This window comes from Balaenoptera acutorostrata, chromosome 19 (genome assembly GCF_949987535.1).
Source record: "Balaenoptera acutorostrata chromosome 19, mBalAcu1.1, whole genome shotgun sequence".
In the NCBI taxonomy this organism is placed as follows: Eukaryota; Metazoa; Chordata; class Mammalia; order Artiodactyla; family Balaenopteridae; genus Balaenoptera; species Balaenoptera acutorostrata.
In genome coordinates this window covers 24,573,725-24,588,497 of record NC_080082.1, presented here as the reverse complement: position 1 = coordinate 24,588,497, position 14,773 = coordinate 24,573,725, and the positions used below count along the sequence as shown (strand labels likewise).

Below are 14,773 nucleotides of genomic sequence, written 5' to 3'. Positions count from 1 at the left end.
ACTAATTTCTTAATATTTGGTGATGATATTGCTCCCAGAATTCTCTACTGAAAAAATAAATAAATAAATAAATAAATACTCTGCTAATGAGTTCCACTGTGTAGTTTCTCATCCCAACATCCATATTTACTTCTAATTAAGTGCATGAGAGCAATTCAGAATTTTATCATTTCAAACATTGCCTATCCAGGTGATTTTTCATAACTATGTGAGAATAGAAGCACATAAACCTTCATTATAATTTTGTCTCAGGAAAGTGTTGGAATTTGCTCAAAACTAAAAAGAATTAATTTCCTAATGTATTAAGGCAATTAAACAAATCATTTCATCATATGAATAACAGTGAATATAGACTCAGGGTAATATGGAAAATGAAGGCAAAGGAAGGGAAGGGAAAAAGGGAAGCTAATAATGATAGATGTTCAGTTTAGTGTTTACTATGCAGTTAGTTTTAGTATCCATTATACAGATGACAAAACAAAGGTACAGAGAAACTATCTCACATCCTTGAAGTCAAACAATTAAAAGACACAGATACGATACAGGGTTTGAAATTAAAGTATGCCTCATTCCAAAGCACATCCAAATCTCTTGCAGTTATATAATATTTGCCTTAAATATTAGCTTGATACAGACACCACAGAAATGGAGTTACAAAGCCATACACTACCAGAGAGGATTTTCCTCTAGAAGTGTATCTGGGGTGAAATAATTTGCCACAAATACCCTCTACCTTCTCTCCATTAAAAACAAACAAACAAACAAAAAAAAAAATCAAAATAGTCTGAGAGAGAAAAAAACACTGGCTTAAAGGAAACATGATACTTGTATCTCGGAGATAAAAGACTGTCCAACCACATTTTGACCATCTCTATATACTAAAAGGTCCAAATGGACACAATTAATTAACATAGTGAATAAGAAGAGTGAAAAGTTGGTTTATAGGGTAGTTGCATAAAAAGAGTGTGGTGACTAAAACTCTGGACTAGGGTGCAGGGTCAGCCTAGGATTAATAACATGTTAATTGTTGGCATATAGCAGGAAACATATTTCCTCTCTCTATGCTTCATACTACACTTTATGAAAACAAAAAGGTAATTGCATTGCATTGAGTTGTGGTGAACTTTCCAGTTCAAATATTTGAAGATGTCTATAGAAACTAAGCATGTTGTTATACTACCAGTTAATTATCCAACGGAATTAGGTATTAGCCAATGCTCTTTAAGCCAAGATAAATGTTAACAGTCTAGTACTAGTTTACATATTCTCCCTTCATTCATTTATTCAATCAATGATTCATTCATTCAGTAAATATTTATTGAAGACTTACTATTATCAGATACTCTGTAGCTGTTGAGGAGATATCAATTTAAAGCATAAGACATTCTACCCATGGAGAAGAATTCATAAACAGTATACATGATAATAACTAAATTATATGGTATGTAAGAAAGGATTAAATGCTAATAAAAACAAATAAAGCAGGATAAGGAAGATCTGGTACTGAGGTGGTAAGGGTTGAGCTTATTTGAGCAAAGACTTAAAGATGGAGTTAATCATGACTACAGCAAGAGGATGCAAATTCCAGGCAGAGGAAACAGTTGTTGCAAAGATTCTAAAGGGAGAGCATGGCTAACGTCTGGAAGTATTCAATCACAGATTTCTGGATGGTTAGCAAGCAAAATTATTTTCTTAGGTTTAGTGATAGACTTGCACATAACAGTGACAAACTGCAAAAACAATTAAGCAACATCTTTTTCTTGATTACTGAGATTGAGATAATGTAAGACAAAACTACTCTAGGTTTTAACAAAGAATTAGACTTGGGTTATTAACTTTAAAGTATACAACCAACTGCTGTGTTCTTGGATGATATTTTATTTCCTTAGGAAACCTCTCTTCTGATATATTCCCACCTCAGAATATTTGCAAGAATTCTGTGCCCTTTTCTTTCCCCGTATCTTGATAGGTTAGATTTTTTTTCTGTTTCTAAAGTATTGGGCTTCCTTGGTGGCGCAGTGGTTGAGAATCTGCCTGCCAATGCAGGGGACACGGGTTCAAGCCCTGGTCTGGGAAGATCCCACATGCCGCGGAGCAACTAGGCCCGTGAGCCACAACTACTGAGCTTGCGCGTCTGGAGCTTGTGCTCCGCAACAAGAGAGGCCCGCACACCGCGATGAAGAGTGACCCCGCTCGCCACAACTAGAGAAAGCCCTCGCACAGAAACGAAGACCCAACACAGCCAAAAATAAAAATAAATAAATTAATTTTAAAAAATCACATTCTAAAGTATTTACCGTATTATAAGCATGTGCTTAAAAACCTTGTAATTGTATCCCAAAAGTAACCATTAAGATTATTTGCTCATTGAATTAATATTTTCCAGTCACTTACAATGTGATACTTCGTATGCCATGAGCTATGAGGATTATAGAAAAGTGTAAAATGTAGTCTCTGCCCTTGATGACATTAGTCTGGGAGGGAAAAGAAGGCACATACACAAATAACTATAATTATAAATTAGATCATCACTGCCTTCTCTGAACTCCCATGTAGTTGTGACAAAATATGTACTTTCTGAAAGAAGGAAACATTTTATCCGAATCTTGAAGGAACAGTAGTAACAGGAAATGTAGAGAAATGACAGGATGTTCAAGGAAAGAAAAAATAATATAACTAGAAAAGGTCCAGAGTTAGGACACTGCATGCACACTGCATCTGAAGTACAAGTGATGAGCAATAAGGGTTTTGACAAAATAGTACAGACACAAGACATCTATGTAGTATTAGGGTGATACAGTTTTTGTATTATTTTATCCTGAAACAGTTTCCTCAGGTTTAAAATCATAGCCACACATTGTTATTGATAACTGGTATTTCTGATAGCAGTATTCTAAAGAAGTAATTCCTTATTTAAACTGTTTTATTTTAAAGAGGCCTAAATACTACTTGTAAGAAACAAACTCAGGACTCCTAACATTTCTGGATTTCAGTGTAGGGTCTCAAACTGAGTTCTGTTCAAATATAAAATCCGTCCTCTCTCCTTGAAAAAGGTATATTATTAATATTCTTTATAGAAAAAATTTAAAAGCTTTGGTGGATACGACGAACAATCCCAAGGTCACATAGCTGGCTACCCTGCAAAAGGCCAGTCTTAAAACATGGACTTTTTTTTTTAATCCAAAGATAAAGCACAACAACGAACATACCTAACAGGGTTTATGAAGTAATAAGGAAACTACACAGACGTTCTCAGCTTCTAGTATGCTCTAAAGTTTTAGGACTTATAACTCTAAAAGTATTTAAGAAGTACTTAATAACATTTAACATTTATTATTAATTTTAATAGTATTATTTAATATTTTTAAAGTAGTTTGAGACTGTGTTAACTGTGTTTTGTAACCTAATGCCTTTGTGGGAAACAAGTTAGTGTGGTAATTTTAAAACATGGCCCCAAAATTGTTTGACATGCCTCTCGTTGCAAGGTGGGGAAATATGCTCCACTCTCCTGAATGTATATTCTCTTACTAATCAACAGTATTTGAAAAAAGTGAATTATGTCAATTTCTAGACTCAAGTTTACAAAGTTACCACCTTCCACTTCCCATCTTTGTTGGGACACTCACTGTTGGAACACAGATACCAAGCAATGAAGAAGCCCAAGCTACCTCTTAGAAAGGCAGCTAACAGCCAACACCAATGTGCCAGCCATGTGAGTGAGTCGTATTGGAATTGGATGGTCAGCCACATTCAGGCTATCCCAGCTGGTACCACATTCTGCAGAGACAAGCTGACCCTGACAGGCACTGCTCACATTTCAGATTTGTGAGTAAAATACATATTTGTTGTTGTTTTATGCCACTAAGTTCTGGAATAGTTTGTTATGTAACAGTAGATAATCAGAACAGATTTTAGTGTCTGGATGTAACGTGCTACTGTAATGAAAACTTAAAACATGTGGCATTGGTTTTGGGACCAGGTGGCAGACAGGAGCTAGATAAATTAGGAAGACTCTTGTGAAAGCCTAAAGGGCCCCAGGGAGAGTGTCGAAAGACTAAAGGATGTAAAGAGGCTGTTGACAAGGTCTTAAAGTAAAGAAAATAGGGAAAGTATTATTGGAAGTTGGAGGAAAGGAGACCCTTGTATGTAGTGGCTAGATTTTTGACCATGTCACCTGCAGGTCATGCAGAAGAAAAGGTAATGTACCTAATGAATTTGATGATTAAGAGATTCCAGGCAGAGGCAGAATTTTTAAAATACCACATCACTTCTCCTCATTGACTAAACAAAATGTGGATGGAGAGACATTGGCTAAAGAAGGAATTTTTCCATCAAGACTGGTTGGGTTTGAAAATAAAACTTTTTCATTTGCAGCTTCTCCAGAGGAAAACAATTCTCAAGTTAAGAAACATCTCAGTCCCCCGATCAAATACAGATTGGGACAATATGATCCTTTGTTGTTACTATCTCAGAAAGATCTGAGGTTCCTCATGGGAACTTTCAGAGAGATAAAAGTCTCTGTGAAGATTTTAAGGACAGGATAATCTCCCAGATCCTCTGTTAAAAATCTGAAGAGTATTGACCATAGCAGTTTCACTAGATTCCCAAGGTCAAGAAGGGCTCATTGTGAAGAGATATGGGAGTGTAGCTCTTTTTTAATGGAGTGTATTATAAATTGATTTGTTAGAAACTTACAAAGTCTTTAAAGGAAATGTACTGGTTTTGACTAAAAGAGTGATTATAAAAGGACAACAGGAGAGATTCTTGTGGTGAGTGATGAAACTCTCATTATGTCTTGACTGTGGTGGTGTATACGTGAACTGACACGTGATAGAATTGCATAGAGCTAATCTCTCTCTCTCTCTCACACACACACACACACACACACAGAGGACAAGTAAAACTGGAGATATCTGAATAAGTTTGGGTAGATTGTATGGATGTCGGTATCCTGGTTGTTGACACTGTACTATAGTTTTGCAAGATGTTACCATTAGAAGAAGGTGTATAAAGGGTTCACAGGAACTCTCCATATATATATATATATATATATATATATATTTGCAACTGCATACAAATATACGATTATATTAAATAAATAAATAAATACTTCCCGATGATCATCATCTACCTAAGACTGAGAAACCAAATATGGTTTTCAGAACTATTAACAGAAGTTTTCAGATAAGGGAGGAACTCGCCTAGGTCAGTGCTTTTCAATTTATGGTACACACTGCAGTATGACCATCACTCGGAAACTTGTTAAATATGCAAATTCTCAGGCTCCAACTCAGACCCAATGAAGCACAAGCAATCTGTGCTTCAGTAATCACCTCCAGGTGGTTGTGACACATGCTGAACTCTGAGAAACACTAGCCTAGAGTCTTGTTTCATGATAACTATTAAACATATACTAAATAGAGCCTTGCTACTCATAGTTACTCCACTGACCAGTAACATCAGCATCATCTGCAAGTTTATTAGAAATGCAGAATCTGTACTCCAGACTTAGAGAATCCAAATCTGCCTTTTTACAAGATCTCCGGTTAACTCAAAGGGACAGAAAAGCTTAAGAAGTGGTGCCTTAGTGTATTTGCTGAACAACTACTATGTGCATCCCATGAAAATACAGCTTTGTTTCTAGCGATAGTGAGAACATTTGGGCACCAACTTCCTGCTGGGGCAGAGATATTAAACTAGTTGCCCAAGATCACACATCTTAGAAGGAGCCTACCTAGGAGTTGAGCTTGCACAGTACATAAGGGACAACAGAAAAGATCCTTCTGGTCTGGATCCCTCCAGAGCCTATGTTCATTAGCACGATGCTAAACTGTCCAGTCTTTCTCATCTGTGAGTCCAGCTCCTGTGCGCCAGTTCTGGTTTCCAGCTATTTACAACAGGGAGAGTCTGCACTGCAGACGTACATTCCAGAGTCAGAATAGATATTATTATTCACTCAGGCAGCCTTGACCATATTACTTTCTAGACACTAAGCTCATAACAGGAACCTCAGATACACCACCCAGGATGTTCTGGTTTCAGGATTGCAGAGTGTCTGCGTGCTCTCGTCCTCCTCCTACCCAAGGCCCCCCATTGATCCTTCCATGTGCATCACAAGGCACAGACTCCATGTCGACAGAGTGCACATTAGCTGTAAAATAATACTATTGGGAGGTAGGTTGAAAGGGAAACCTCTGATTGTCTCTGACTGGATTTTCTGCCTATTTATCTTCTAAACTTCAATTCTGTGGAAGTTGCTGGCAGAACCACGTGTTATCTGAATGCACAACTGACAGCATAAAAAATCAGTTATCATTTTTATGTCTAGGGTTTAACTTCAAGAAAATAGCAATATTCAGATTGAGTAGATGGTTTAGGGACTTCAGGGGGAGGTGTAGTTTTTTTTAATCGTTTTTGCCAAATAAGTAGGGAGGCATAGCTAGAAAATGCTTCAAAGCTGTTAGAGAATAGATGAGGATTCTGTAATATTTTGTAGAATCTTCAGAAGTGAAATAATAAATAAAGTTACATCTGTAGCAGCAAAGCACATGGCTAATGGAGCAAGGTAGACCCTCGTTAATAATAGCAACTAGTATCATTGAGCATCATACTCTAGTTTCTGATAGCCCCTGGAAATTCAAAGATGAATAATTTAGGGTGAACAATATACTATAACAATCAAATGAATGAATACATCTAATATAACTAATTGTCAATTTCAATGTACCAGGCATGATGCTAGGTGCTAACTAGGTGCCTTCTCTACTTTAGATCATTCAACATTCCTATGATGTTGATATTATCATTCACACTTCACAAAGAAGGAAGCGGAAGCTCAGAAACATGGGGGGACTTTCCCATAGTCACACAACACATATGTGGCCTAGACAGAATTCAAACAAAATGCTATCTTCCCAAAATTCCTTTCTTTGATGACAGAAGTAGGAAAGGGCATTGAAAGGGGGTCAGGAGCAGTCAGCTGAGAAAGGAATGGGTTTTAGATTCAAATCAAAGAGCACTACCCAACTTCAGTGTTCTTCCTGTCTTTCTCCACAGATGGCTCCAAATGTGCTCAGTTTATCTTTGGAAAAGTAAGACTAATTACTACCAGCTACATGAATCGCTAACCATTCACATCCAATTACTGACACAGCATAATAACCATTATACGTGTCCATAAACTGTCTGATTAATGTTGCGGTACATTTCGTCTTGTCTCCACACTGAACAAAGTATACCAAAGATTCTCTGTCTTCATAGTCTGTTGCGTCATGAGCTTTGGGGAGGAAAGGTAGAGAAAACTAACACGGTGAAGGTAATAGGTGGCATGACATAGACCAAGAGACTGACTAATTTAAATTAGTTCTCAGTTCTCCAATGCTTATTTTATTTATCTATTTATTTTACAAAAAGTGTAAAGGGTTTTTAAAATTATGTGTAACATAGGCAAAATTATTTAAAGTCAATACATTTTTAAGGAATTTCACACATTCTGATTCCTTCCACTGCCAATCACCTTAGATCCTCCAATGTTTCAGTCATAATCTTCAAGATAGCCCTTCCAAAAAGAACTTTTGCTCAACCCACAGTTGTCATGTCAAGTCATCCACAATTCTTTTAGTCAGGCTTCTTTGATATCCAATGGAATATGGACACACTTCAAAAATCCCCTACCTGTAATCTTTAGGATCCAGTTTCCTCAAGCAATTTACTTTAGGGCCATGTTCAGGATCAGAGGAGATGGATCTGCCTGGTTCTGAATTTGAGGTACACTCTCTAAACACGCATTAAGTTCAAATCATATTAATCCCTAAGCTGTCACACCCTAGAACAGTACAGATCTTTGGGATATGCCGATACGTACGATTAAAAAGTTTGACTGTTAGTTTTTTCATAGTTTATTTAGCAGCTCTGTCTTGTAGTTCTTTCCCACAGATTTAACACATAGTTCTGTGAGTAAAGGAAACCACATAGTTACTCTATGAGGCGTTTCCAATGACGTAGGTCTATAGGAAAAGCCTCATTGGGATAGACCTCAACTCCAATGCTTATTGTAATGTGTAGAAACAATTCCCTTTCCTCTTCCCCTCAGAATATAAATATAGATACAGATCTATACACACACACACACACACACACACACACACTAATAACTCATCTTACAACTTTAAGAAATAATTTCCAAGTAAATTAACTAGCTAGCATTTGTCACATTTTCAAAGCAATACTGCAACTACATATATGAGGTGGTTTGGTCAAGGCTCTTATTGCTATCCTAGGAAAATGATTTTCTATCTCATTTTATCTTGTTTTCTACACTTGAAAAATGGGTCTAATAATACTTGCCGTTTACATACTTCAGAGAAATGTTGCAAAGATTAATGAAATACATGTAAAGAGCTGTAAGCTGGATAAATTAAGAGATCATCATCATTATTCTATTGGAGTCTTCAAATAAAATTTCCAGTAGAACTATGACCCTACCAACCTTGGTGAGTAAGGCAGATATAAGAATGCAGGAATAATGTGATTTTTAAAGAGATTTTGTTGTTTGAATCAAGTGCTTAAATCAAATGCCTAAATCTCAAACAGATCTGAGAAACTAAACAATTTTTCAGAAAAAAAAAAAAAGAATGAAGACATCTGAGAATTAAGAAACCAAGAAAGGGATGATCTTCAAATGCTGCAAGCTGACACTTCAGTTGGCACCCAACCTTCAGATGGGATTACTATCATTAGACCCATGATTCCAAAGACTTAATAAATGGACAATTAGGGTTTATGTCTCCTGGAATTTATCAAAATTAGTTGAGATACTCATCCAGCCTTTCCCCCATGTCTGTTGCTCGGCTGTATGTGGATAAATTCCAGTTGATTTTTCATTTCTCCTGCCAGATGTTTTGACATCACGTATTATAGGCATCTAATTGTTTTAAAATGCTCTCGCATTAATGCAGGAAAGTTCTCCTGTTTTCTGCCTTCTAGGCTTTAACTATGATAAGAAAGGAAGTAACTTTATTGTTTTCAAATATGAAACAAGGTCTGAAATTCACATCTGGCTTGACCCAGTACTTCAGCAATAGACCGATATAAACTTTTTATTTATTTATTTTAATTAATTAATTAATTTTATTTATTTATTTTTGGCTGCATTGTGTCTTCGTTGCTGCGCACGGGCTTTCTCTAGTTGCAGCGAGCGGGGGCTACTCTTCGTTGTGGTGCGTGGGCTTTTCGTTGCGGTGGCTTCTCTTGTTGTGGAGCATGGGCTCTAGGCGCGTGGGCTCAGTAGTTGTGGCACACGGGCTTAGTTGCTCCGCAGCATGTGGTATCTTCCCGGACCAGGGCTCGAACCCGTGTCCCCTGCATTGGCAGGAGGATTCTTAACCACTGCGCCACCAGGGAAGCCCTAAACTTTTTAAATTAGCTGCATTCCTTTGAGAAACCCAAGGCTGATTCCATGGGAGGAGAGAAAGGAGTTAGAGAGAGAGGAGAGACTCTATATCCAGAATAAATTTAGTTATTTGCAAGGAGTCCATGTGCTATTAACTTGAATATAGTCTACTGATGTAGAAAGACAGACTTGGTAGACATTACTTTTAGAAAGTGCTCATTCAGTGACCTTGAGGAAATTACCTCCATATATCTCAATATTATAAAATGAAGATAATATAATCTATTTACTTAACAGTCTCTTATCTCAATATTTATTGTACTAAGAAAAGTTAATAGTCTTTTGTCCATGCAAGTTACTTAATGGTATGAAGAGGAGCTTCAGGTCAACATTATCCTGGCACCTTAAAAACAAGATCAAACTTCTGAGCCTCAAGCATACACAACTCCAGGGATGCATTTATGTGCTTTGGAGAAGACAATCTGCAGAGAAGTGAGAGGATGGGCACTCTATAAGGAGCAGGGCAGCAGCCATCTTGCTCCCTTGAAGACAGTGGAAACACGCCCATTCTCAATTCGATTTCTTCTGATGTGCTAACACTTTTCAAGGTGTTTACCAAGATGATTTCTGCCTGATTTATAAGTGTGTGTGACACTCTTTTTACAGTTCCTAGGTAAAATAACTACTCCATAAAATTGATGGTAATACATAGAGTGACCAAGAGGTGGTAATATTGTTACCATCCTCACAGTTTGTATTACCAGAATCGATCTGGTACATATCTGTTCTTGCAAAACGAATATTAGTGAAGCACATGGTAATTACAGATTCATGAAAAGTCTTAGGGTTACAGAATGACTTTACACTGTCTAGCAGAATGATCTTGAGAAAACAACTCAAGCTTTCTAACTTTCATCTACATCATCTAAAATGTAGGATAATACAACCAGCCCTGGCTTATTTTCATATTGTTGTTTTGAGGCCTCAGTGTTGTAAAGAATAAAGAATCAGTTTACAAAATATATAATATAAAAACAGAAATGTAAGGAATTCCTATTACTAGCAGAAATGAAATCTGGAGGCCAAAGTTATCCTTATCTGGCAAGAGCCTCACTTCCATGACTAAATTTTCCAAAATATCATTCACCTTGTTACATTCACTGAGATTTAGGGTTTTGTCCTCAGCTTTGTGGGAACAGAAACTTTATTCTGTCAGCACATTCCTGAAGAGAATGGTGCTTCAGCACAGATATGCATTAGCCAAGCCCACGGAAGACACTTGCTTAACAAGAATGGGAATACAGAGGCTTCCCTGGTGGCGCAGTGGTTGAGAGCCTGCCTGCCAATGCAGGGGACACGGGTTCGAGCCCTGGTCTGGGAATATCCCACATGCCACGGAGCAACTGGGCCCGTGAGCCACAACTGCTGAGCTTGCGTGTCTGGAGCCTGTCCTCCGCAACAAGAGAGGCTGCGATAGTGAGAGGCCCGCGCACCGCGATGAAGAGTGGCCCCCGCTCGCTGCAACTAGAGTAAGCCCTCGCACAGAAACAAAGACCCAACACAGCTAAGGATAAATAAATTAATTAATTAATTAAAAAAAAAAAAAGAATTTACAGTGAAAAAATGTCCACCAAAGGCTTTGTAGTGTGGCACAATGGTTAAGGCAGAGGTTCTGGTGTCAGACAAACGTAGGTTCAAAGTTTGGCTCCACCAAGTACTAGTTGTAAAGTCCTTAAAGCTTAAAGACACACAATAGCTATCTGATTTTCTCATCTGCACAATGTAGATAATATAATTTCTAACCACACAGGAAAGTTTTGTAAAATACATGGGTGACTACTCAAAATGCTGTGTCAAGCTCTGAGGAAAGTAAGTTCAAGAAACGATGGAATGATAGTTGTTGTTGTCATTATTATCATCATCATCATCTAGGTCAGCATATTTTATTGCAGCGTTTCTAAAACTGAATAAAATAGTCACAAAAATTGGCTTGCAAAAACATGGAGTGAGAGGAATGGGAGTTAGATGTGCAATTTAAATCCTGGCAGCCCTGTGCTCTGTTAATCGGCCTATTTCCAGAGGCAGGGCTCGTCCTGAAAGAGCACATCAGGCTTGGTCCTTATACCGGGGTGTCACTCTCTGGAAGACCTGGATGGGCCCCCCGCCTTTATCTCTGTGACATACTTAATTCCCTATTCCTGTTCATGTACCTCTCTGAAAGAGTAACAACAATACCCGGGATTTAGCAGAAGGCAAGTCTTGATCTGTCCTGACAAAATGCTGTCTCTAGAGAAGGCAGCCTTATTTGATGAGACCCTAGAAATGTCAATTATAATGTCAATCTGTTTCCACTGAGGATAACTTCATTTTCATTCTGCTCTTAACAATGACCAACATTTAGTGAGCTCTTACTCTCTATACTATACCAAGAATCCTATGAAAGATGTTATATACATTACTTCTTTCAATATCCAACCTACATTTTGCTGGTGATAAATTATTTTATCAACATGATATCTAAGATATAGCAATACTTTTTGCTGTTACTATATCTCAAACTAATTGAGAAGATAAATGCCTTCCTAAGGCCATGGTTCTTAAACAGTTTGGTCTCAGGGCCTCCTTATACACTTAAAAATAACTGAAGAAATCAAAAAGTTTTTATTTATAAAAACATGTTACTAGCTTATATCTCTCAATATTTACCAACTAGAGATCACAACTAATTTTTAAAACAAAATAATACACACACACACACACACACATTTCATTAGCCATTGAGCAATGATACCAACACATGTCATGTAGCCTTTGGAAAACTCCACTCTCACGTGTGAGAACATGAGAGAGAAAAAGGCAAATAGCATCTGTGTGTTATTATAAACACATTGTGACCTCATGGAACCCCTAAAAGACTTTACTTTACTCTAGACCATACTTTGGATATGCTGTTTTAAAGGATTAAAGATTTTTGCTTCCCCCACATGTTCCCCTGTATATTTCAACCATTCTGTGATTTTTTTAAGACTAGGGACTATGGTAGGTGAAGCATACAACACTATAGAAAAATGTTATTATGTACACCTTACAAATGATGAAAATGAGGCTTAGAAAGGATAAGTGTTTTTCCTAACATCACATGAGTTACAGGTATTGTAGTTAGCTTACAACCCCATATCTTTCTGTCCCCAAACCTGTGCTCTTCATTATCATATTATGCTGCAGCCACTGAAGATCCATCAACCCGAGATGGATGAGAACTTAGTGATGGTCTCATTTTATCCACAGGCTAAAGAGAACTCTGAAGTCCAGAAGTACCATTATGATAGGTCCAAGAATTGAACCTATGTTTCCTGAATGGATTTATCATACCCAACTCCTTGCCTCTTAAAATTAGTTGTTCCTATTGTAGACACAATAATTACAGTATGTGTCCATTAAGAAGAAGGACAAAAATATTCATGTGAAGGTGTAGATGAGCCAAGTTTCTTGGCAAAAACTATGCTGAATAAAATAAACATACTACCTTATATGACTTTTATTTTTATGATTTTTATCCCAAGTAGACTATCAGCAATTTAATTCCCTGATTTTTTCTTCCCGAACGTATAGTGCCTAGCACAAAGCCTGGCATTTAATGACACATTTGTACAGAGATTAATATTTTTCAAGGATGTTTGCTCTGTTTGCCCATCTGTCACACTTAATTAGTAGCACCAAAGAGTAGAGAGTTCAGGCTTTGGTATTAAACCTGGTGGATTTGAACCTCATAGTATTAGATCTGTGACTTCATATACATTCCCTGACTTCCCCGGATTTCATTTCATGTATTTCTGAAACAATGCTCAGGATGTGTCCATCCCAGTGCTGTTATAAGGAGTGAATGAAACAAATGTTTGCACACAGTGGTGACTGTCATTCTGCCTGGAATTAGGTAGCATCTCAAATTCTAGTTTGCCTTGATTGCCACACACAGATATTATTAAATTTAACAGATCTAGACGCTGAATCAAAGGAGATCGTAGGAGAGTTGCTCTGTATGCATCTATGCAACTTTCCCAAATCGTAATTCCTATGATGTCCAAAGACCAGTGAGCTTCTCCAGCCTTTCTACAACCAGACAATATACCTTGGGTGTTCATTTTTATTTTCCTGTTGGCTAAAAAGCACAACAGAAAGGTCCACGTGGAAATAAGTGCGCATACAGTGGAGGCTCCCATAACCATGACTGAAACAAGCCAAGATCAACAAGTCCCTCCCTTTCATCACAAAATTCCCAAAACATCCTGGGTGGATTCATGCTATTCCCTTCGCCTGCAACATTCTTGCTCTTCCTCTTCACTTGTCCCAATAGAGGACTGCACTTGACTCCTAGGGATGCTGGAGAAGGCACCATACAGAGCTAATTTCTTCCTCATATGTGTTGTTAGGATGTGTTCTGTCCCCTTCCATTAGACAACCTGCTTGTAGTCCAGCAATTATCTCCCTACTGCAGAAGCCCCGCCTCTAGGCTGGGAACTACGTCTTTAACAACACGTGACCATAGTGTCTAGTACAGAGGTGCAGAAATGTGTTTGACTCACTAAGGTTTTGTGTGCTCAGTCAACAGTCATTTGGTACATTTACTGACTAATTTATTGGATCTTAACTCTCTTTAAAATGGAGACTACAAGGGACAAAATCAATCATTCAGAGACCAAAACCAAAATAAAGATATATAATTCAGTATTTTCCATTTTCACTACGGTCTCCTATTTATATGCCAGAGGCCATTTGTGGAACATCTAAATGCCTTTTCAACCCATGCCTAACCAATCACTTCTGATAAATATCCAGATACTTTCAGATTTATTTTAGGTTATCAGTTTCCCTGAGAAGTCACCCAACACATCAGTTCTGTCTTCCATGCTTTTTATATCGTTTCTTAAATAAACAAATGTGGATTTGTTGTATTCTGGTATTCTGTGTTCAGTCTTTGTTTCTTTGTAACTGCTACATAATTATATTGGAAATGTGAAAAACAACTCAGCAGGAAATCAAATGCTGGCTCAGTGTGGGTATTTTTATATCCAGAGATACTCAACTATTAACCGATTATTATTAATCGGTTATTATTATTAATTGATTAATAATAATCAATTATTAGGATTAATATTAATCTAATATTTAGATACTGTGCCTAAAACACAACCTAAAGACAAGCCTTATTTAAGAGCTAGGAAAAAAAAAAAATATATATATATATATGCTAAATAGAACATTTTTTTACAAACACAAATTTTCTTCATAGCACATTAGAATTGTTTGTTTTACTAAACAAAACAGTTAAAGTCAAGGCAGAGAATGTTCTAAAAAGTCAGTGTCTCTTTTTTTTTTTTTGTC

The 14,773-nt window shown here is 37.2% G+C and overlaps 1 protein-coding gene and 1 non-coding gene across 4 annotated transcripts in view; both read right to left on the bottom strand.

Moving 5' to 3' along the window:
• CDH8 (cadherin 8) overlaps positions 1 to 14,773 on the bottom strand; it is a 367,969-nt gene that overhangs the window by 89,681 nt on the left and 263,515 nt on the right. The gene's annotated exons all lie outside the window — the stretch shown is intronic.
• LOC114235995 (small nucleolar RNA SNORA18) lies at positions 7,910 to 8,040 on the bottom strand. Its single transcript, XR_003622053.1, has one exon. It is a non-coding gene; the product is annotated as a small nucleolar RNA SNORA18 (small nucleolar RNA).